General features: G+C 41.5%; 1 protein-coding gene across 2 annotated transcripts in view; it reads left to right on the forward strand.

Moving 5' to 3' along the window:
- rbms3 (RNA binding motif, single stranded interacting protein) overlaps nt 1–24,500 on the forward strand; it is a 196,203-nt gene that overhangs the window by 69,764 nt on the left and 101,939 nt on the right. The window lies entirely within an intron of this gene.

Below are 24,500 nucleotides of genomic sequence, written 5' to 3' on the forward strand. Positions count from 1 at the left end.
ATATGCACTACTTCACAACCTTTTCTACGTTTGGATTGTATTATTAAATTGTAAGCAACCCTATTCTCAATCTGCACTGTATTTGTATCAGCCATGGTTAGTGTTACATATTTGGCTGGCTGTCAGTTGTAACAGACTGTTAACAGGCTAATTGGCTGGTTAACTACACCCCAAAAGAAGCGTGGTGCCAAAATGAGAACATCAGCGAGATTGTTTTGTGCGTGTGTGTCAAACTTCAATCCACGCTAGCGGTGATCATACTCTCCTTTTCTCATTTTTCTCATCTAAATTTTTCATTCCCCTACTGACACAGACTGCTGAGAGAATCGCCATAGACTGAGGCTCAGCAGGACCTTCTCTCTGAGCATCTATGATAGACGAGCCCACGTGGCTAAACCGGGCTATTTTTGTATCAGCTGGTGTCAGAATATCTGAATAGGTGAACAAAATGTCAGTAGCATTAAAGCAATGAATATGGTGATGACTATGAGTGATTTTCCTCGCTCGAGATGGTCTGCATTTGATCTGATCCAGAAATCCCCCCCTTGAAGCCAAAGAAGCACTGATGAGGTGGAGAATGGCGATGGCACCAGTGAAGATGACAGAATTGATGATAACGATGAAGGTGGCAATTATTTTGATCAAATGGGATGAGATCTGACAGGAGGAGATGATATTCTGTGCAGTGCTCAGGTGTGCCATTTCTCAAATGCACCATTTGGCCGTTTCCTCTCTCCCACCAGTGTCCTTCTTCCAATATTTATAAGAGGGCAGGCTCTCAGAATACAGATAAGAAGCCGTGCTCTTTGCCCATCTCATTTTAAGACCACACTTTGCATTGCTCCTCTTTTCTCAGTCAATATTTTCATGAGAGGTCTTGTGTCCCAATACAAAGGAAGATGACCTTTTTAAGAATGTTTGTTTGCATATTTTTGTGTGTGTGTTTGCACATGTGTGTGTGTGGGCACATTCACAAAATCATTTTCTATTAGCATTTGCGTAATATAGTTTTATTTTTGAATGTTCCCTTGTTCTATTCATACAAATGGAAAGGCCAGCATTCTGTGCTGCAGCTCTGTGCTTTTATCACACTTCTGAGAGACATTAAGGAGTGGTTTGCTTTTATAGACTCCCACCGTATCTCTCTAATGTCTCTTTAGCAGGTATGACTACCATCACTCTATCGGCTCCTCCTTCTCTACCTTGCCTCTTCTTCTTTAGTTCTAACCCCCTTCTTTGCAGCTTGATACAGTTAGCTCTTAACTACCTTTTTACTCTGCTCTCACACATTCATGCATTCATAAACACATCTGTATTCACATCCACCATGTGTTCCCCTGCCAAAGATCCAATGAGTGCAATTTATGCCCATCAATAATTCACAGCAGGCTGCCTTTGTGTCTCCATACCTTGCAAGGTGTTTCTGACACCTTTCGTTCTGTCATGGCAGAGCAGCATTCCCCAGGTGGGGCCAGATGTAAAACCCAGGTAAGCATTGAGGGAGGTGTAAATCATAAAGACGACTGCTAACGCCACTGACGACTCCAACAATAAAAGCAATCAGCCTCATTCTCTCGCTCCCTCTGCTCCATTTTGTCATATATTATATCTCTTCACAACAAAGTAATAAATGGATAGCAAGTCAGAGCCAGAGGCTTTGAGCTCATTAAATAAAACAGTTGCAGTAATCAAGTTGTGCCTTTTTTTCCCTGTCTTGACGGCATTAGAAGACTTTTATAAAGGTTTCGTATTTTAGGAGGCAAGAAGAGAGAAACAGAAGGAAAAGGGAAGCGACACTTGATTTCCTCTTCTTCCTCCAGTGTAACAGCCTACTGTCTCTCTCCTCTTACTCCCCTTGGAATTTGAAATACCAAGGCAGCAGAGATGAAACATTGCCTTCCTTTTGTCTTGTCCTCCCCTGGGGATGGTGACAGCGAGAGGGAGGAGAGGAGCCATAATTAAGACACCTAAAGGACACTTCCCCCCTGCGCCTCCCTTCCTGTCACTCACCTCTGCACAAGTCACAGATAAGAGTGCTTAGCATAGGTGGGAAGTACGTGTGTGTATGTGAGTGCACATCATTTCCTGTGTGCTTGTTTCTGTGTGTGTGTGTGTGTGTGTGTGTGTGTGTGTGTGTGTGTGTGTGTGTGTGTGTGTGTGTGTGTGTGTGTGTGTGTGTGTGTGTGTGTGTGTGTGTGTGTGTGTGTGTGTGTGTGTGTGTGTGTGTGTGTGTGTGTGTGGGCTTCTGCATATATGGTCATATGTGTGCTTGTGTATTTGTGTATGCACAACCAAATACACGTTTCCATACAGAGTACATTTTTGCCTTCATGTGTGTATATGAGTGTGTGTCAGTGTAATGATAATAAAACAGTCATGATACATTGTTTATGTCAGCATAAAGCTAGGGAATAATTCACTTCTATCTTCTATCAAAATTTAGTAGAGAAGTATAGGGACATTGTGATTACATTGTGTCATTATGTTGACAAATTCTGTTTAAATGAATGGCTCAAAGCCTGGCTCTTTCAAAATGTAAAGAAAAAACTTCTATAAACACTTCTAAAACTAACAAATGAACATATTGTATCTAGTTTGTTTAAACTGTACACAGACAAAAACTAAGCAAAGTTAATAACTTTCTGCTTCCAGCTGCTCTTCTCATCTAACCCCTGACAAGAATGCAAATATGCACATTCCCAAAAATGGCTGACTATTTCTTAACAATGATGGTCCAACACAAGCGACTACTTAATATGCTATATATTGCAGGATAATACATCATAAGGCAAGTCTCATTATCAAAATGTTAAATGCCATACACTACAAAAAGATTTGATGCTTCAAAGCAGAAGTTACAGAATCAATTAAAAAAAAAATTAAGATATTGAATTACAAAAATCATAATCCATACAGCACAACATGGATAAAAGAGATTATATCCATTATAATTTATAGTACGTTTTTGTGGTATCAATTATTTGTCCCAATTCTTGTGTGTGTGTGTGTGTGTGTGTGTGTGTGTGTGTGTGTGTGTGTGTGTGTGTGTGTGTGTGTGTGTGTGTGTGTGTGTGTGTGTGTGTGTGTGTGTGTGTGTGTGTGTGTGTGTGTGTGTGTGTGTGTGTGTGTGTGTGTATTAGAGAGAGAGAATTAGAGTATAGGTGTATTTGCCTCCTTACACCTTGGACTCTATTCTCTATGTCACTTTGTTCAGGTAGCTTTCCGAACTGAGAAAACTGACATGTCGAGCAGACAGAATGATAACAGGTAAACGCCGTGTCTAGCTTTGCAGATGCAAACCTGTCAACCAGCCGCTCGCCTCACTCTCCACAGGCTGCCATTTTCCCCTTGAGCCAATCAGACTGAATTATGGGAAGGGCGCCCTCGATTGTGGTGTCTGTGTCTGAGAGGTAATTCCGCCTGACAGCTGCTTGCTTTCAGACAACAGCCAGTCTTTATGGAAATCATCCCTCCCTATTCTCGCTGCAGTCGGCTTCTGCTGATAACAGTCCGGATGAAAACAAAGCGGTGCTTTTCTACTTTCTTTTTTTTTTTTTTTAAATCTGTTCTTTTTCCTCCGAGTACGGACAGCTTAGAATTAGCAAAACAACTCAAACATACTGTGGAGTCTGACGATGTACACCCTGCTTTGAAGTTATACATACTTAAGACCGATATAAGCTTAGAGCTGACACTTCTGATCAAAATGATTTCACAAAGATAATTGTGGATTTGTGTCAGTTGAATTTTTAGTTGAATTTATCCATCTAGTAAAAATGTTTTCTTTTTTTATTCATGACATGTTAAATGCATTTTTCTACCAGTATAATGTTATATTTGATTTCGAAACAAGGAAAAAATTAAATGAGCAACATTTAACTATTTGGTTTCCAGAAAATATCCATAAAATGAACAATGCCTTCTGTCAATAAGTTGTCAGAGATGAGGCACTGGTATTGATTTTGGAGAGTTTTCAACAATACCCTGGTTTAAGCAGTGGGAACAAAGCCCATGGTGCAGCATGTCTCCATCGGTACCCTCTTTCCAATATCCAATATTTATAAGGTGAACAGAAGCTACAGGCAGACAGGAAGGCTCTGCTTGCCCTTCACTTCACATTACAGTGGGGAAATTATGCTAAAAGCGTCATTAAAGTGCCTCCATGAAGTGAATCCCAAATGTTTATGATAGCACATTGCTCGTACTGGCCCATCAACCAGTAGTCACCGCCGGATGCTTCAGATGGTTTAACGGTGTGAAACGAACCGGAGTGTTCAGTCCTCTTACTCCCTCTTTCATTTATTCTCACTTTCTTTCCCTTGCTCTGTCTCTTCTGCTGTCTTTTCCTTTCTCTCCTGGGGAAGATTTCCTGTCAATATCACATTTATATTCATGTGAAAAGCACGGATCTCCCTCTGGGTGGTCTGCAGTCAGTCAGCAGTCTTCTTATTATCCTTTAAAGGTGACTCCTCTGACGTCTTAGCACCGTTGACATTGTGGACCCCACAGCTCGGCTCAACATGGAGTGACCTCTGGGCGATAATCAAAGGGACGGCTGACAGTGCTGTTACAGTTGGTTGCTGACAACAGCTAGCCCAGTGAAGCCTGCCTTCCCTCAAGCATGGGTTAAATATGGGGGGAATGTAAGGGGAATACATCGCATTGTGAATACGGCAGGATAACTGGACAGACTTTGGAGATATAGGTGCTCACTCAGCAGCATCACTCACCTCTCCGTTCAATGTGTGCCACCTTGAATATGATGCCATTTCTCCTCTGACATCGTCCGCAGTGTTTGTTCGCAAAGCATATGGTGTCAGAACACAGTGTGGAGATCAGCACTTTCCCTCTGCACTGCGCATATGAAGCCGCCATTGACAGGGCCATTCTTATGATTATAGTTACTTCCAGCAGCTCATTTCCTTCCATATGTTTTTTCCTACACTCCACATTTGAACAGTGTGTGTACGCATCCGAATGGTGCTAGTCAGCACATTGGCATACTGTGTATATCCTTAACTTCACTCATCTGTTGTCATGTATACTTGCCACCTGTAGCTTTGATATACTTCTCCAAGGTGATAGTATTGTTTTCACTGCATAGCACAAAGTCAATGCTGTTTTCTCTACACATAGCTGTATGCCTCTTAACTGAGTGTATAATTGTGGACCTAGCTATTGTGATGATTCTCAATATTCTTTTCATCTAAGTTATTCTTTCATTTAAAGTAACTGACCTTGCTTCAGTTTAGTTTTTTAATATTATGTTCAACACATTAGCAGATCCTTTAGCCAATAACTGATATTATTAATTACATTTAGTGTGCTTTCTTCCATAATAACATGCTTCAATTGGCTACTTTTTTGTGTAGTGCACCTTGAGAGAAGACATGAGAAAGGGAAGTGTTGATATCATGGAAATACCTGGAGTGCAATGAGATGATGTGACTCATAAAAAAAGATACCATCAACTTTCACCTTGTCATTTTGTAAAGTGTAGTTAGCTGCGGTGGGGCCCAGCGTCCCCCTCCCTGCTTCTCCTGCAGAAGTGATAGTTTTGAAGGACAAATCCAGTGAGAGTGAGATGGACCATCTGACGAGCACAGGCTCCCAAGCACCTCTGTTGGCTTCCACCGTCTCCGCCGTCTAATTACGCTTCAATCATCTGCAGGAGCGCTGCGTGCGGTAAATTGTTTCGCCGAGCAGCGCGGAGACGTGCCGAGCTGTGAGTGTGAGAGAGAGTGAGAAGCAAGGAGACACAGAGAGTATGAAGAAATCAGCGAGTGAAAAGCCGGAGTGAAAAAGTGATGAAGAAGACGGGAAGGGAAAGGGGAAAAGCATAAGAAAAATGGAGACGGAAAGGGAGATACCCTGCAGAAACAGAGAGGGCTTGAGTAAGAGGCCTGCCAGCCATAATGTCACCTCAGACAGCTTGTACAGCAGCAGACAGGCCAGCACTAATGAACAAAGTTACAAACTTATCACTTATCTGAGATGGGGTGAGAGAGATTGATCGAGAAACGGGGGAGGAAAGAGATGGTTGGCACTGCAACTGGTATTAGACAACATCAGCATAATACATTCTTCTGTAGATGTAGATGTATATGACTCCTGTATATGATATTCTGCTGTGCGTAGTGCAGATATAGAGAAATCATTTGGGAAATATTACAATTTCTTCTTAAAAATTACACTCTATCTTTGGGAGTTTTTTATTGGTTTCCACTTTAGCACCAAAAAAGGGATCTAATTAAAGTACAATTTGGAGTGGTTGCATTTATGTATGTGTGAATAGCTTCTATTCTTTTCCCAAATTGCTGTAAAATGGCTTTGTGTCCAAATTGTTGGCTCGAAAAAAAGAATAGAGAAGGTCTGCATTCTCAGTATGTTCAATGGTGCCATGCTTGCTTTGAAGCAAACATAAATATGGCTTTTTCAGGCTTGGTAATGGCCACAGTGTGCAGTTATTAGAATCTCTTTGATGTGGCAACTGTGCCAACCTGCTCGCTGTCTCTGTGAATTGATCTGGCTCAATTAGCAGGCCCACAGAGACAACGTTCAAAGGACCAGGCTTCCACACTCAACAGTGACACACATAGACCAGGTGAAACGCTTTGCATTCATTTACTCAGCTGGCCCTGAGAAGACAACCTGTGAATAGATGTGAATATTGGAAAATCAATACTGCAGCTTCAGTGTTAAGGAAAGCTTTCACCAAGAATGTTTTGTGTATTCTTTATCCAGTATGAGCTCACTTCCTGCTGCCAAGGATTTCATTTAATTAAGCAGATATCTTCTAAAACCTTTCTGCTATTGTAGTGTATTTCAATCTTAGTATCTACTGTATGTCTTTTGGATGCATATCCAGGTATTTTATATGTTAAACTACGTGTGCATTGTACACCTCTCTTCCAGCCTGCCTTCCTCCCCTGGTTCAGCTGACCCATTTCAATTTGTCTTCATCAGTCATACCAATTAACTCTGGGATTAGATTCCTCAATGCCAGCTACCCGCGGTCCTCCCTATATTCAACCATCCATCCCCTCTATTCTTCCCTACCTCCCTCTGCTACAGCATGGAGTGCTTTCGCCTCACATGTTTGTGATCTCCAACCTTAACAGTCATCCTGGGCTTCTCAGCATCCAGCTTAGGTAGCACCCTGTTGATGTACATAAAGAGAGCACACAGCACTTTTCTTTCATTGAATTTTATTTGTCAGAAACACCACTGCAGGGAAGCTCATTGCTATCCTCTGGAGAACTGTAATTTTAACTTGACTGGGACTCATGGAGTCATTTTTGTCAGTAGCTCTCTGCTGCTTCTATCTTTCCTGAGAGGGATGAAAAAAGAGGGCCTTTTCCCTCTTAACACTTTAAAACCAGATGCAAACATGGAGCATCTATGATTAATGGAAAGTACTAGCACTACTAGTGGCAGAGAGGCAAGGACTCCAAATGACAAATGAAAGACAATGATACACCTACACACACACACACACACACACACACACACACACACACACACACACACACACACACACAAACACACACATGGCGCTTATCTAAAAAAAGAACAGTAAATCATTAGATTATGAGCAAAGATACATGCGGCATCACAGAGCATCCGCTACTCACTTTATTTGCATTGATTGAGTTAGAGTGAATGTATGCATGAATGCAGCAGTAATGAATATTTTGACTCCTTTCCCTGCCAGATCATTTTGTGTATTCACACAGAAATGACTATCAATATGCTTTTGCAGAGTTTGTATGATTTCAATGAAGCTGATGATCAACACTAGGGCCGCTATTCTTCTTTTTTCTGTTTATTTCGTGATTCATGTAATATTTTACTGATGTAAAACTGCAAGACTGGCAGGTTATGAAGGAACCGATTCAATCAATTATAGTGACTGCATTCTTATGAACTAAAAATGTATGAAGCTTGCCAACAGTAGCGAATAATTCCTTTACCAGTGACTCTTCCAAAAGTATTAAAAACTAGACAGTTACACAGTTGCCTTTATTTTGGATCATACTAAATTGGTATTATTCACACACACACACACACACACACACACACACACACACACACACACACACACACACACACACACACACACACACACACACACACACACACACACACACACACACACACACACACACACACACACTCTCACACACACACACACACACACACATATTGGTGAGCATATTAAAACACAGGACCTGTAATTCATTAGATTCGGTAGAAAATATAATATGATTAATGTAACCCTTCTACTGCAGCTGGATAACTCCAACTTTAAGCCACTACTCACATCTAGTTGCATGCTTGTGTGAGTTCACATTGCCATCGGTCTCTACATAGATCATATTTAATGGTAGTTTGGGGTGCCGCAGCATAGTCAGAATAGAGCATGTAACAATGCTGAGACTTGAAGAGTTTTTCCAGACATAACTGCACCACGATTACAGATAAATAACACAATGTCCCATTGCGGTTTCCATTAAGTGTTATCAATTATTCTAATTAAATCATTCTATTTTATTCCCACAATTGTTGTCAGGTCAGTTGCATAATATCCTACTCTGCTGTTCCTTTTTCTTTAGCCAGCTGTCCTCACACCATCAACAACAATTTTCCTCATTATGACTCCTTTCTCTTTCCCTCCCTCCATCCCTACCTTCCTTCCTCTGTTGCAACCCAACTATCTCCCTCTCTCCCTCCCTCTCTCTTTAACAAATTCTATGTTCATGCCATGTTAAATTACACTGACTGTTTCCATTTCCAGTGGCTTCAATCATATATGAGAGGTCTGGAGGAAGAGCGAGCTGTGAGTCCAGACAGAGCAGAGCAGGGTAGATCAGGGATTGGGGCTCTGTCCTGCTGAGGGTTGATGAACCAGCTCTCTGACACCAACACAGTCCCTCATTCTGCCTAATGAGGAAGAGCAAAGCCAGAAGAGCGGGTCCCTTTTCATCCTTTTCATCTCACTGACACTGCTCCCATGAGTCTTTGTGTGTGAGTGTGCGGACACGGCCGTGCAAGAGATAGATAAAGACAAGAAGAGATGAAAATAGAGAGAATGAAGTTCCACATCAAAATATCAAATGCTTTTGATTGCGCTGTAGTAGCACAAGAAATCTTCCTTTCCATGTGATGTGTGTTTTTGTGGGTCTTTATCCGACACACATCTTTTATTGTATGTCAAAGAGATAATGAGGGGAAAAATCTTCTCTGACCTTTCTTGCTCAGATGAGAAACACAAGAAGGGATCTCTGCCTTTTCTCTGAGGTCAGTGTAGTTTATCTAAGCTCAAAAGGGACCTAGCCCTTAAGATCTCAGGCCCTGTGGCACAAACATGTACTGTATGGACACTGTGTGACTTTTGCCTTGCAGAGAAGAGAGGAAATAGTTGCTATATAGTTAGATGGTGTGGAAGATCCTTTGCCCGTGTGCACTTTTCTCTCCAGGGTCCGGATATAGCAAGAAGATGGTCAGCAGTTCAGAGGGAGAAATTGAGAGGAGACAGATAGATGTATGACACACGGGTGTCTTAGTCCGCTCTGAGGTGATTTCAGATCATTGCTCTCCTTCAAAGTGCTTTATATCAAAAACATCTCGTCAGCACATTCCAAAAAAACCCAGTGGGTGGATTCAGCTGTGCATGTATCAGGAAGAGAAACACTGACAACTTTGAAGCGTCTCTGACTCTTTACACTTCTGTTGTATAAGGGTGGATTTTCCCCACCCTAAATTGTCACTGTTGTGTTGCACAGCACAGTTTCAGCCTCTGTGTTTTTGATAAACAAGCAGTTTATTTAAGAGTGTCGGCTTTCGTAAATTTCTCATGCAAATTTGACTTTTCCTTCAAGTTGATTTATACCAACTCGTATGTAGAAGTCACTAAATTCTTTGCTGCCTTTTTTCTCTCTCCACAGTGTCAATATTATGTTGGCATGCGTTGTGATGTCTCTCACTCTCTCTCTCTCTCTTTCCAATTGCCCTGTTATCTCCGTTTGTCTTTGTTATGTCTGTCGCTGTTTCTCATTCTTTCACTCCAGCCTTAAAAGCTCTTGTTCCGTCTCGTTCACTTTCTGTATGTTTGAGGCTTTGCCCAAGCGCTGGTCTGTTGTTTTTTATTTGTGATATCATGGCATTGTTTTCTTTGTTATCTCACTATTCGCCCTGCCATCTTGGTGTTGCTTCTGTGTTGTGCGAGGGGTTATCTTGCTGCCGTCTCTGGTTTTATCTTTGCATTATCTTTTGGGTTATCTCAGCGCTGTTGTCCCCATGTTATCGTATGCCACGATCAAGGCGGTGACCTTTTCTCTCTGACAGCATCTTAAAATGCTCTCAGGGATGTGTTAGCTGTTCCTTTTAGGCTTTTCTTACTGCCATGAACACTTACTGTGGTTTTTAAGCTTTTGCATTTCATATTCACATTTTTTTGGGTTGCTGAACATCAAAATATTTGATTTGCTAAGTTTGTTTTTGATGCAATCCTTTTTTCGCCTGAGTGTATGCTTCTTAGTTTTCTCTTGGATATGTACATTTTCATGTGTGTCACACATGTTTAGCTCTCAGGGATGTCTTTGTTTCTGCAAGCGACTGCGATTTGTCTGCTGCCATCACTTGCGTATGCCTGTGTTTACATGGCTGCAAGTGTGTGTTGTTACATTTGATTCAGAGCATGGTATGATTCATAGCAGATGGCTGCCTTCTTCCAGCGGAGTGTGACAGCCGTAGAAAGTTAACACTGCACAGTAGACAAGATAGAACAGGGAGGAAAAACTAGGGATGTGATTACCATCAAACCATCAGCTCAGTAGAGGGAGCATCCATCCGCATCCTTCTCTCTGCTCGGTATGTGACATAGATACAAAATGTCTCCCAGGCTAATTTGTGGAGCAGTACACACTCTTCACAGATTCATTTTGAAGTTAGCAGTCAAACAGAATCAGCTCCTTTGCCTCAATATAGTGAAATAAGACTGGAGACCCCTTAAATATGTACTCCAGGCTGTTTGCGCATCAGTTGATCTGCTAAAGCCTGTTTTCCTTCCTTTTTGCTTGGCATGTGCAGTATCTTTTGACAGTGAAGTTTACATCTTCCTCTGATGTTATTATACCGTTCCTTTACCGGATATCTAAACAGAAGACCCTTTGGCCTTGTCAGTCTCAGCTAGTCCTTGTGAGAACAAACCAGAGATTTGTATGCCATGTGTTTTCATAGCAGTTTTACGGTCCGCACTACGGCAACCACTGAACCACAACGCAGTTTGTATTCCATTATTAACAGGGTACGTACACCTCATAACTGTCAGAAAAAAGGAAGAGGCAGCCTTGACAAGCTAACTGGTGGGGAGGCACTGCCATCTTGAATAATGATCAGTCTTTCTGAAGCCCTTTCGTACGATTAAGTGAAAATATAATCATACTTTTGTTCACTTCACTTCACCACACAACTTTCTGGCCCTTGATTTGAACCAACTGTGTTGAGACACAAAGAAACTCCAGAGATTTTACTCAACAGTTTTTGTGGAACAAACAACATATTTTACCTAGAACACTTTGCAAATGATTATTCCAGGGAAAGCTGAATATTTGATATTGGTGGTAATGTGATATTTTCAAAATTGTCATATTAGTCATGGTAATTTTTTTATGGAAAAGTCATTTCATTTGAAGAAAATAAGCTTGTTGAAAGGCCTGTTTTTGACATTTATTTAAAGACAGGTACTTTCTCCTTATTTACACATTGTTGAAATAAAAGTTAAAGAAAACACATGGCCTTACCACACCCTGCTATGATCATCTTGGAAAAAGGATGCAGACGTTACCTAATCAGTATTTTGGCGATCAAAACAGGAGCTCGTGATGAAGGATATTTTTTCCCCTGGTACTGGTTTTTGGCAGTGATACGTAAATTAACTCCTTTATTTTCACTTTAACTTCATTTTCTTGTGTGTGGTTCTACCAGTACTGAAGCCACTTCTATTTGTTCATGAATTCATACGGCAATATGGCTGTGAATGAAAATGTAAATTACCTGCTACCAGGTCTCTAATGATGTTAATCCCTGTGTGATTAGACTATATGATATACAATCATGTGTTGTTATGGGTTCAGTTACCAAGAGATGCTTTTTTTGTCTTTGTCATTGTCATCTGGTGTCAGTTTTTCTAAGCAATAATCAATACCATGGTTATTTTTATTGTGTTCATCACTAGTCTGACATTACCTGGTAGCCTTGTTTGGGCTGACCACCAATATCCATCCAATAAACACTTCCATATATTCAGTATTAATAGTGAGCGTCGTTATATAGTAACACAAAGGTTGTCACAGGAGAATTAGATGTTTTTGTTTCATGGTTTAAAAGGTTGCATCTGACTTACAGTAAGACGACTTCTTTTCCCTTGGTAAGTCACTTCAGCGATCCCCATGGAAACGGTTACACCCCGCCTCAAAAGCTGACAGCCAGACTTGTTGTTGCCTCAAGCGTGATGGAGAAGGGGAGAAAGGGGGAAGAGCAGGAGGGGTGGGGAAGATGGGATCTGAACAACCAGGGGGAAGTAGAGATGTGACTCCAATCAAATTATTGGCCAATCAAGTCATAACGTGAGTAATTCAAGGCTTACATCGACGGCCTTAATCTGATTGCTGATGCATTAGGGTCTCAGAGGAGGGCTCTTAGCGAGCATGCTCAGTGGGAGGTCTTGGAGGGGAAGGTGCTTTGATGGGAGACAAGAGATGCTCACTTTTTGGTAGAAGAGTGTGTGTGCGTGGTTCTGTATTTATGTGTAGAAGACAGAAAGAGACCGACAATCTGTTGGGGTTGTTGAAATGATGCCTGCCTCTCTACCTTTTGGAGCAGTACTGTAAAATAAAAACTAGGAAGCCAGGCGAGGGATAGTGGGAGGTTTACATCGCCTCTCTGTTGCCATCTGCTTCAGTGCCATTGTCCAATGGCAACATCTCTCATTTGCCCAATTACAGAGGAGGATTATGATGTGTTTGTTTCCTACCCATGGGCTCCCTGGCCACATCTGACTCATGTTTTAGGTAGAGAAAGATTGTCTATCCTTTAATGAGTCTTGCCAGGACTGCCTAGTTAAAGTCATATTTGCTTCTACAGTAATAGAATTTTTCAGAATTTCAGATCTTGTTTTTCTTCTACAGTAATAGAAAAACTGGATTTCAGTGTGATATCTATACAGTAACTGATGGGGGAATGTAGCTCGGTTTGAGAGCTTACACCTGGAAAAACATGACGATGGGGCCAGTCGTTGAGCGGAAGGGGCTCCTACAAAAGGCCAGACCCTCAGAAAGCACGGGGTTTCCGGCGTCTTACACTGGTGTTGAGTGCTAATCGTGCTCAGTTTCAGAATCCCGGGGCCTCCGAGAGAAAAAGCCTGGCATGTTTCCGTGCAGATTTACATGTTGCAGGGTTCATGAATTAGTGACCCCCTCCCCCTCCTCCTCCTCCCATCACGCAAAACACATACACACACACATATACACTCTAACCACCCCCTGCGCTTGGGGATCTGCATTGTCGAAACAGCTGCCAAGGGAACAGCTTGTCTGGGAGAGAGAGAGAGAGAAAGTGAAAGAGGGGAGGGAGAGGGAGCACTGGGGAGAGGGAAGGTAATCAGTTTTTGGAAAAATACTGCCTCTCTATCCCCTGCCAAGAGTTAGTTTGTGTTGTGGCTTTTTTCTGGGCCAGCGTAGCCCTGGCACTGTGACTCTAGCCACCCACCCCTCTCTCCACAGTTAATTCAACAATGGGGGGTTTAGGTCGTAAACTGACAAAAACAACAGCCAAACAGAATGGGGTTTTGAAGTGTGTCTGTTTCTGTGCTTGTGTGACTGCACTCTGGTGGTGTTTAAACTTTTTTTTGTTTCAGCCATATGCCTATTTGTGTGTGACAGTCAAGCATCTGTAAAAAACAAAAAAAAAAAAAGGCTTATTGTTGTGATACCACAGCAAGTATCCATAAGTGAACAATCACTCTTTTTTTTCAGAGTGCTGGCAATTTGCCACCTCACACTACTGTGGCATGTTCCCGCTCTCCCACGCACTTAGAGCCCTATTTTAACCAAGTGCAATGACAACTGCAAGGTGATAGGTCTTGGGTGCACGGATTATGTGGGCGTCTCCATGTGCGTCAGTTTTTTTGGTTCATATGCTGCATGCGCAACGTGCAAAAGGGTTGAAGATGAACATAGGTCTGTGTGTGTGTGGTGATTATTAAATACTTTCTCAGCCAGTCACATCACTGGTCTCATAGCTCTGAAGAAGTTGTGCCAATCACAATTAAACGTGATAACGACAGCTCCATAAACAGAGAGCTTTTCTTCAGGAAATGTCTGGATGGTTCAGAGCATCAAAACATTAACAGACATCACCACAACTATGCACCCAGAGACAGATGGAGTAGTTGTTTTCATCAGTTAGTTCCTGTAATAACGATGGAAATGAAAAATAAAGGAATTGATTCAGTAAAGCCATTTATATGATTATATTGGACGGACGCTATTCCAGCAAGAATTTGAATGTACCTCACCATGTACATGGTCACATAGTTTAGTAATTAATGTTACTCAACAATGTTTGCACTGCAGTGTATTTCAATGATAAAACTATTGCTGTTGTAAAATAGGCCTAATCAGCCCTGCTCAGAGGACATCTCCTTCATAAGAGCATAATGTTGGGTTATAACTGACCAGCTCACTGTTGTTTTCAGACAATTTAATGAAGGCCGTGCATAACAGCACTGCGCTCTGGCGCTGCACTTCTCAGAGGCTGTGGATTTATCAGCATATCAGTCCTGCTCCCTTCAGATGCTGCAGGGATTTAATGAATTGAAGGAGAAGCTTTTCATACAGTATAAAGGAACTGTGGACAGCAGATACTGTAAGAATCACCCACATTCATTTATAGATCAATGTTGAGTGATTTACTGACTTTCCTGATTTGACCACATTAAATGTTATTTTCTGTGCCAATTTTGGTTGGAGAGTGTTTAACTGAAATGAATTATTCATATTTTAAGCATTAATCCGTTGTTCTTGTATGTCTGCTGCAAGTATTTAGTTTGAACCTGTTGATAAAATCACCAAAGCAGCAATAGATTGACATTTTGCCACAACTAGGTTCTAAGATGTCTGTTTTCAGGGCAAATTTTAACCAAACTACTACAAAAACTGCCTTTGCACTGCTTCATTTGAATGAACCTCCCACCTGTCTGCACCGCCCCTCCAACATGTGCCCTGTGCACTCTGTGCTGGTCACCAAAATACCACACAGACACACAAAGTGAGTGTCAAGCTCAGGAAAATACCAAACAGTCAGAGCACTGCTTGCACCGGTCGTTGTGCCTCGACGTAAATACAACCCTCAATCTCAGGAACAGATCTGATTCCATCACAACTGACTGACTTAAGCCATTATACCAATACAGCACCAGTTGAACAAATGTAACAAGCTTATGCATGGTGGATCTAGTTTGACACATGCCACGTGCCATAGACCGAGGATGAATAAACAGAAGCATTCTTCCCCTTCTCTAATAAAGCTTGTCAGCTCAAGAGGAAGTGACAGGTTCAATAGTGTTTCTGGTTAACACAACAACCTATGAATAACCTCATCTCATAAAACATATGGCCCTTCTATCAAGCATGCTGCAAACAAGGCAACACATGTCAATTAGAGTGTCAATCAAAGAGGGGTTAATGGAGGCAATGCTTGTGTGTAGCCTTGAATATCAATATGATATTATTAAAAAATATTTAATAATATTAACTTCACAAAATAGGTATATTATTAATGTTTTTATTTACATCACATCACTGTGAGTTTCTAATAGTCTTTAGCAGCTTAATATGTGTGCTTAATACAGGGGACTACTTTATATGAAGTGGCTAAAGTCTTTTATAATGAGAAGGTATATATGACTGGTCTGCTTCATATTGTCAATATTTTAAAGTCAGGATGTTTTTCCATCCTGTAGCCTGGGAACCAGTTAAACAAGTTTGACTGAATAATCCAAGAGCCAGTGCTCACCGATGCAACATCAATTAGGCTCTAGTGAAGGGTCGATTAGTTTTCAAAAGGATGGAGCGGCTCTGCACTGAGAGTCATGTGAACCCGGTGCCTTTTCTCCAGCTATAGGCATGGGAAGAGACAGGAAGAGAGGGAGCCGGTGCAGCAGCCAGAGCCAGGGCGAGTTAGCTGTTTACATGATGTGCAGATGTATACACGTATCCTCTGTCAGACTTTTAATCACTTTGGAACCTATCGAGAAGCTGTACAGCAGCAGCGGGAATAGCTTTCACTGTTTCTGCTGTTTAGGGAGGCAGGGAAGAAGGGAGAGAGGAAGGAAGAGAGGAAGAGATATGATTCAGATGCTCCGCTGGCTACTATTCACCTCACTTCTTTTCTTCATTTCCCCTTCTTCCTCTTCTCTCTCGTCCCTTTGCTCTCTACAAAGGTATGTTTAATACATAAGAGTCTAATTGCTATCACAGCTGCGGCTCCATCGTCTGTCTGTCTGGGTTTTGTGCTGGGTACTCTATCGCTCTCCTCATACTCTCCAGAAAGGAGAGAAGCCATAGTAATGGACCAATGTCCCCAGGCTTTGTCCTTTGTTAAATATATTTTCTCTATTTTTGTAACCTTCTCTTATTAGATCATCCATCTGTCCTTTTCCCTCCTTCCCTCCCTCCTTTTACATATCATTGTCATGACAAAAACAAAAAGCCTTCAACTTGTCAGCACTAACACTTTTGAGGGTTTTCTTTCATCCAAATTACAAAAAAATACGTTTTCTTACTTACCTCTTAGTAAACCCCTGCATTGGCCAATCACATATGTGCAAGCATCCATTCCTTGTAGATCACTTTGTAATGTGAACACTGTGTTTCTGCTGTTTATCTCATAATTGCTGCAATAAAAGATAAAATAGTTGATAACTTGTATAATCTTGGCTGTGTGTATTATAAACTGCTGTGCAGTGTTTTGGTCTTCAGATTCATTAATCTGTGATTCAAACCAGACTTCCCAGATTATATTTCATGTTGTACTGGTACCTGAAGCATCACACTCCCACCAACACAGCCCCCTGCATTAATACATGCAAGCTATTAAGCATGCAAGCTTTAACAAAGCACATGAGATTAGTTCCTCATTTCTTAATGATGACATATTCGTTAATAAAAATGAATACCATATTGTTTTTTTACTCGCAAATGTACCTGCAATTTGCATTCTACAGTCCCTCATGACATATGATGCTGCCAGGATTAGCAAACCGCATATAAGCAGTGCTCGCAAATCACTTTTGTGTAAATGGACCCTGGTTCGCAGTCACCATTGCTCATCTCTAATGTGTTTGATGGGGTTGAGGTCAATGATCTGTGCAGATCAGTGAAGTTCACACTAAACTGGTAAAACCATTATACAATAATATTAATAATAATAATAATAATAATAATAATAATGATTATGATACTATATATATACTGGTACTCGTTTTCTGCCAGGGGTACCCACATACTTTTGGATATAGTGTACATCCACCTTAGCTGGTTGATGGGTAATCACTTGTTGTGTTGCTTAGCTCTATTTTATTCCTGCCATGTTTTTCACCAACCTGCCGGCTCTCACCTCCTCCATACCAAACACAAGGCAGCGCTCTCTCTCTTTCCCTCGCTCTCACACTCCCTCTCTCTCTCTCTCTCTCTCTCTCTGCATTAATGGATGCAAATGGAGGTGTGCGCGGGGGAAAGGAGCTGACATTTATGCCTCTGATTAGAACATGCAGCCCCAACGCTCTGTAATTGATTGCAGTCATGGACAGCACACACTCACCAACACCCTCTCTTAAAGGCCTGTACCACTCTCTGCATCCTATTTATGTGTGTGTGTGTTTGTGTGCATTTCTTTCTATGACCCACAAACTTCAAGGCACTCAGTTGGCATATGATATGCATGTACACACACACACAGCTTCTCATGCAGTAACAGTATACACACATACACATAGTCTACCTCGCTGCATCCATTTGAATAAGAAGCTTTTAATGGTTGCTTGGTTCGACTTCAAGGCCAAGTCATTGTGGAGAAGCCGAGCTAACACGACTGAAGATGTTGATCCGCTTCCTCTAGATCAATGGTGGTGGGTGTGACCTGTGAACTCGGATAATCCTGGAAACCATGTCAGGGTGCAAGGCGATGAGGTGGTGTTTACGTGATGGGTCAAAGAGTTAGCTCAAGGAGGCAAACAGTGGGAAAGACGTAGGAGTTCGAATGTTGGGTGGAAAAAATGAGAGAATGGGCAAACATGTCTTGGAAAGAAGAATTAAGGTGGAGAGAGAAGAAAAAGTAGAGGTTACATTTGTGAAGAAAGGAGAAAAATGAAGCTCGCTGAGAACAGAGATGGGAGAGCAATGAAAGAGTGGGCTGAGGGAAGAAATGTGCTGAGTAGTGTGTCCTTGTTTTTTGGAGTGTGTATGTGTGTGTGTGTGTGTGTTTGTGTTTGTGTTTGTGCATTTATATGAAACTGTGTGTGTTTATGAATACGTGTCCATGCCCGTTTGAGTGTGAGCATATTTGCTTGTGGTTGCATTTTCATTTTGCCTACTGGCTCACGTGGTTCTTTGCAGGCGTCCACTGTATCTGTGTGCAGGTGTGTGCGTGTGTGCATGTATGTGAGGAGCAGTGGGAGAGTTAGGCAAGGTGCTGTACAGTAATTAGCATCATTCTCACCAGGGAGGTGTTATGTGTGGAGGGTCCATTAAACACATTGGAGAGACAAAAACTGAGCCACTGCACTGTTCGGCTTACTAGAATTCCTCTCCCACCGTAACACACACAAACACTCCTAAATCACTGTGGCCTACCAATTCAAGTGCATCCTAGAGTAGCCATGCACACAAAATGAGTCATTTTCAAATATATCAATCTGCATACATTTTGAGTTGAAGAAAGCATGACTTTGTTATATTAACACATGCAATAAATACAAAGGTTAATAATATTCTATATTATATTTCATTAAAAGTTCCTCTCCTATCTTAACCTGCAACGGTTTGAATTATTACCATAAAGATTTTTACCAGGCTAAAATAATAAAGTAAACTCTTTCTTTCATATATTTAAAGGTGGGCGAGATTAGATCCATCTACTTCATCCCTGCTTACATACCCACACACATTTAGAGACACACTTAAAGATGCACCATGACACACACACACACACACACACACACACACACAGACACATGCTCACAGGGGTCGAGCGGGGGTGTAAAATTATGCCGCGTTAGCTGGCATGCAGTGTTTGTGCTAATGAAGCTCTCTGTCCACATAGGCTGATAACTTGCTGATGACTCGATACTTCTGCCAGAGAGGTCTGAAGCACAGTTTGAATACTGAAGCAGGTGTAGCCTGAGGTAGCTCTGTATTAGTAGCTGAGGATGTTAGGGTTTTTTTTCTTTTTTTTCCTTCCTTGAATATTGGGATGGATAAATATAAGCCCACATTATTTAAGTAATTCCATAGTAGTTTATTTGATTTCGTAGGGTCTAATTGATTGTTTTTTAATTATTTTTCATGCTCAGTTCTTTTTTTTTTTTTTTTTTTTTTTTTTTTTACATATCTCTCCAAAAGGAGGATTTCATGTAGTTATATAAAGAGGAATAATCCATTTTATTGTTAGCCATCCTTGTTAATCTCATATTTTATTCTGACTAATGGCCATGATAACATTTTCCCCGCCACCTTCATTCCAGAGAAAGATGGAAAGATGCACCAGGAAGTGGATCCATGGTGCTATGCAGTTTGTTAAATCAGCTGCAGGGATTTTCTAACCAACCTGCTGCATTACCTGACCTACAGTCACCCGCAAAAATATTACCCTGTAAACCCAATTATTACATGAGTTGAGAGAATGAAGGATATCAGTTCACTTCAGTGACGTTGGAGTTTATTAAGCCCCGTGGGTGGCAATTAATTTTCTATGTATGTGTGGGTGTAGATTTCAGTCTCTGTCATCGTGTAAAAGCGAGCCTCACAACACCTTGTTTACTTCCACTTACATCCCATTTCTCTACCTGTCATAGCTAGTGGGGCCTGTTGCTCGACTTGTTTGTTGCGCATCTGCTTGTCATCTCACTAAGGAGCTGATGCACAAGTTGAGCCTGACCTTACGGAAGCAAGTGCTTTGTCATTTAGAAGTACACACACACACACACGGGGGTTCACACACACCCCCGCCATGTCCCCTATCCAGCACAGGGCACAGTAATTAGTTAGTGCCCCCAGGACTTTGACAGGCTCTTTCAGACAAGAGGAAAGGGCAGGGTGACATTTTTTGTCAGCAACGTGCTGCAGTTATTTGTGCAGCGGACTTCACAAAATTACCAGAAGGGTTGAAAGTTTAATTCCCAGAGCCCACTACGCTGATTGAGCCTTCAACCGTTTTAGACAACACTTTGCGCACTGATGACATGCTGGTGTAAAAGGGCCCAGCACTGTGTGTCCTTTGGGACAAAGACACCTCATCTTCTTTGTTTAGACGTTAACGGTCTTTGGAGAGTTTAACGTCTCTTAAGCACCATCTATAAATGATACATTCTCCACTTGAACGCCCCAAAACTGATGAACTCTTGTAAGGGATGTTATACAGTGAAGATTTATAGTGATTTTGTCTCCGTTTTGATTTTGAAGACTGGGCAGCGATATTATTCTAGTGGTGTGACATTAGCAGCCTTTGTGCTCATCCATACAACAAACCAAATGAGAGAAAGGGAGATTGGATGAAAAAGAAAAATAACAGTGAGTCAGATACTCGGACAGATGGTAAAGACCTATAAAAAGAGGGAGCTGCAGCCTCTTAATCTTATCTTAATTTTTCTCAGTAAATAAACAGAATCTTAATGGTTGCCGTTAGCTGAAATTACTTCTCCGTGTAAAATACTACAATCCTTGGCCAGACTCCCTTGCTCTCTCTCAGCTCACAGAGCTTTAACTACACTGCGCACCTTATTGCCTAGACTGTCCTGGCTTGAACCATGCAGCTCCAGCTCGGCTATGATGGCTGTCAGTTTAGATTTATACTCCTTACAACTTTGATGGATGGGCCAAGATCATGACTAACTGGCTGCCCACTAGCTCCCCAATCCCATGACCTCATCATTGGCAGACTGGCAGGGTCTCGAATTTCAGTCATGCACAACCACTTATTAGGGCTGTGTGGCCACTGCCATCTTACCAGGCCCTCTGGTACTTCTCTGGTGGCTAAAAATCTTTTTTTGTCACCTTTGTTTCTCTTTCTATCTACCATTTGTGTCACTCATTCTCTCTGATTGACAAAACATGCTTTTTTTTTAGAATGTTGTCTGGTTGTAAAAGGTTTGCAGAGAAGTCCTGAATGAAGGGGAACAATGTTTTTCTCAGCCAGCACATCATTATGAATGGCTACAGGAAACATGAACAATGTGCCAGACAGATGCAGATTATTCATGTCATCACATGACATGTCAAAAAAAATGTATCTATAGGAATCCTATAAATCAGAAGCAGATTAGAAAGATGTACGGTCTCCTCTCAGAAAGCACCTCAGTTGGCACACATAAAAACACAACATGTGAACACAGTGTAACTGAGCATAACTTTTTAGGTGTCACTTTCCTTTGATAAAGGACAGTTGCATTGACAGTATAGAATAGGACTTTACATCTCTTTAGATTGCAGTGGTTGTAGAGTATCCTGCTCCCGTAAAGTGTGATAGATTGCTATAATAGTGCTCATGCATTCTGATTTTCTCTGCACTCTATTATAATGTCACAGTTCTCACTATCAGTGACCTTGTCATAGGGGCAACATTGTTAACACCGTAAATAATGCACCTGAACCTCTTTGCAGCAGAGATGCTGTATTTTAAACTAAATGTTTTTTGTTTTTATTTATTTATTGTAAAAATTCCTTATTACAGTGCAGCAACAGCCATCCCTCCCATACAAACTTATTTACCCTAGTCTTCATCATTTTCTTTTGTCCATTCATCAACTGACTTTTCCCTCATTTGCGTGCGGCCTCTTGCTGGCTCACCGTTTCATTCTCTCCCTCCATTTATTCGTGTCTTCCATCTCTCTCCACCTCCCTACTGTCTGCTGCACCCTAACAGCTCGGCGTGTGCATCATCCGCTGTCAGGCAGAGGCATCACATCACATGGCAGGTTGGCAGGCTGACCTTGTCCTGCACTTCCTAGGATCCACACGGCAGCCCAGCTAATCCAGCTAGCGTGGCTGTCCGAGGAAACATCTGTTATTTTAATTACCAAAATGATGTATTTTAATCCTTCTTACTTTATCCAACTGTGGAAGCAGTTATGATTAATGTGTGCATGTTTGTTTGTCTGTGTATGGGTCTGTTTGTTTGTGTGTTAGTGTGCAAAAATAATATGTGTATTTGCTCTGGCAGTTATTTCACAATTCTTAATACAACATAAATATAGGCAAATTATCATTCAAAGGATGTGGGACTGAGCCATTGAGGGCAACAGGACAGAACCAGAGAGGAAGATGTCCTTAAATCTAAATTTGGTCCTTAACTGGATCCTGTAATCTAAATACACACAGATGGACACTTACACAGACACACACACACACATGTCCATGACAGGCTGGGATGTTGAGATTTAAAGCTAGCCTGTCTGTGGTGTCTCCCAGTGAAATCTGGCTGCACTACTTAAAGTGAACCCAGAGAGAAGTAAACACAGGGAAACCAGATGGTCACTGCTCTCAGCCCTGCCAGTGGCAGCCAGAAAACGATCTGTACAAGCAGGCAGGAATTATGTACATACTGTACCTGTCTGTGTCTTTGACTGTCTGTCTTTCTGAGATGTTATGCACTGTACACTGAGGGTCAGAAATGTATGATCGCCATCATATATTATTGAGAAAAGAAATGTTTGTGTGCTGTATAAGCGGATTATGATCCATTTCCAGTGAAATTTTCTCTTACCTTACCTCATGTTATTATACAGCACTCTGGTCAGCAGGGTTGCAGTCATGGCTGATGACATACCTCTTGCCATGCAATGGTCATAGTTTTCCATACCATTGGAAAAGCAATACCCAGTTTTATAGTGAACAACCACCATCAGAGACCATGATGCCTTTTTTCCACACAACAGGAATGGCTTTGCACCTAAATTGGACCATAATATTGGAGATTATTGTGGCTTTTTCTTCTTGTGAGGTTGCAGCAAAAATTCATATAATCTCAGACTGGCACGATGCAGATAAAAATCATGCTTTACTAAGCAATAAAAGTTCGGTTAAATGTGTAAAGTTACGATATTTCATTTCTCGCACAGCTGTGTAAATTGATGTACCTTTTCCTGCCTTAGATTCCTTCTTTTTGTTCTTTGTTTTGCTTCACTGTTTCAGTCTTATACTTGTTGACTGATACGAAACTGAACAAAAATGCAGCTGGCAGAGTGCCCTCAATGTAAGCCTAGTTCCAACGTTTCATATGCATATAACTTTGCCAACGCTCTGGGAAAAGTTATATCTATCAAAAAATAACTAAAAGAAATGTAAGGTGAAAAGTCTGTAGACTCACAGCTGTAGGCAAGAAGAGTTATACAGTATTTTTGTGTTTTTGAGTTTTATATTTCACTTTGTGGCATCTTTCTGTTCTATCTGTTGCTTGGTTTTGTCCAATCCTATGCTTTGGGTTGCACTCCAAGTCATAATGTGAGACCTGTTCTTTCAGCCCAGATGCCATTTTGGCTCTGGCAGAGGTCTGTGTTTTTCATCCAAGTGCTCTATGACAGAGTGTAATCAAATCTTGGTCTCCTCCTACACAGGACACCAGACATCTCCCTCTGTCAGCCGCAGGAGATTTGTAGGCTCATCATGTTTTGGTCGAGGCAAGTTTTCTATATACCGACTGCCAGAGGCGAGGTGAATTGGATGTGGATGGAAGGAGATGGTGTAGATGGTGGAGAAAACATATTAAATGCAACCCTCAGCAGTTTTCTTCGTCCCCTTGTTTAGTTTGGACAAATCTCAGAGTGGTCGGTACCTGCTGTAGTGATACATTTGCTGGATTTCTCTATCAGGGGATTCACCCAATAGCTTTATTTGTTATGTTTATGATTTTTTTCTTAGATTTATACCTCCACCATTTTTAATATTCACCACAACGCACTGTAATATGAAATATGTCACAGCTATAACAGTCCACCATCCATTATTAAATGGAAAAAGTGCAGCACAAACTGGTGGCACCATGGAAAAACACTCAGTTAAGTTGTCGGTGGCGTTGCCTGCCAGGCTAGGGGTGGCAAAATAGTCCAGACTGAGAACAGTGTTGATTGATGGGACTGAAGGGCATGCAGCAGCCATACACTGATTGTGCAGGGCGGAGCTGTATGTGTTTACATCTATACTGTGTGTATAACACACACCAGTTGC

This window comes from Scomber scombrus, chromosome 16 (assembly GCF_963691925.1).
Source record: "Scomber scombrus chromosome 16, fScoSco1.1, whole genome shotgun sequence".
In the NCBI taxonomy this organism is placed as follows: domain Eukaryota; kingdom Metazoa; phylum Chordata; class Actinopteri; order Scombriformes; family Scombridae; genus Scomber; species Scomber scombrus.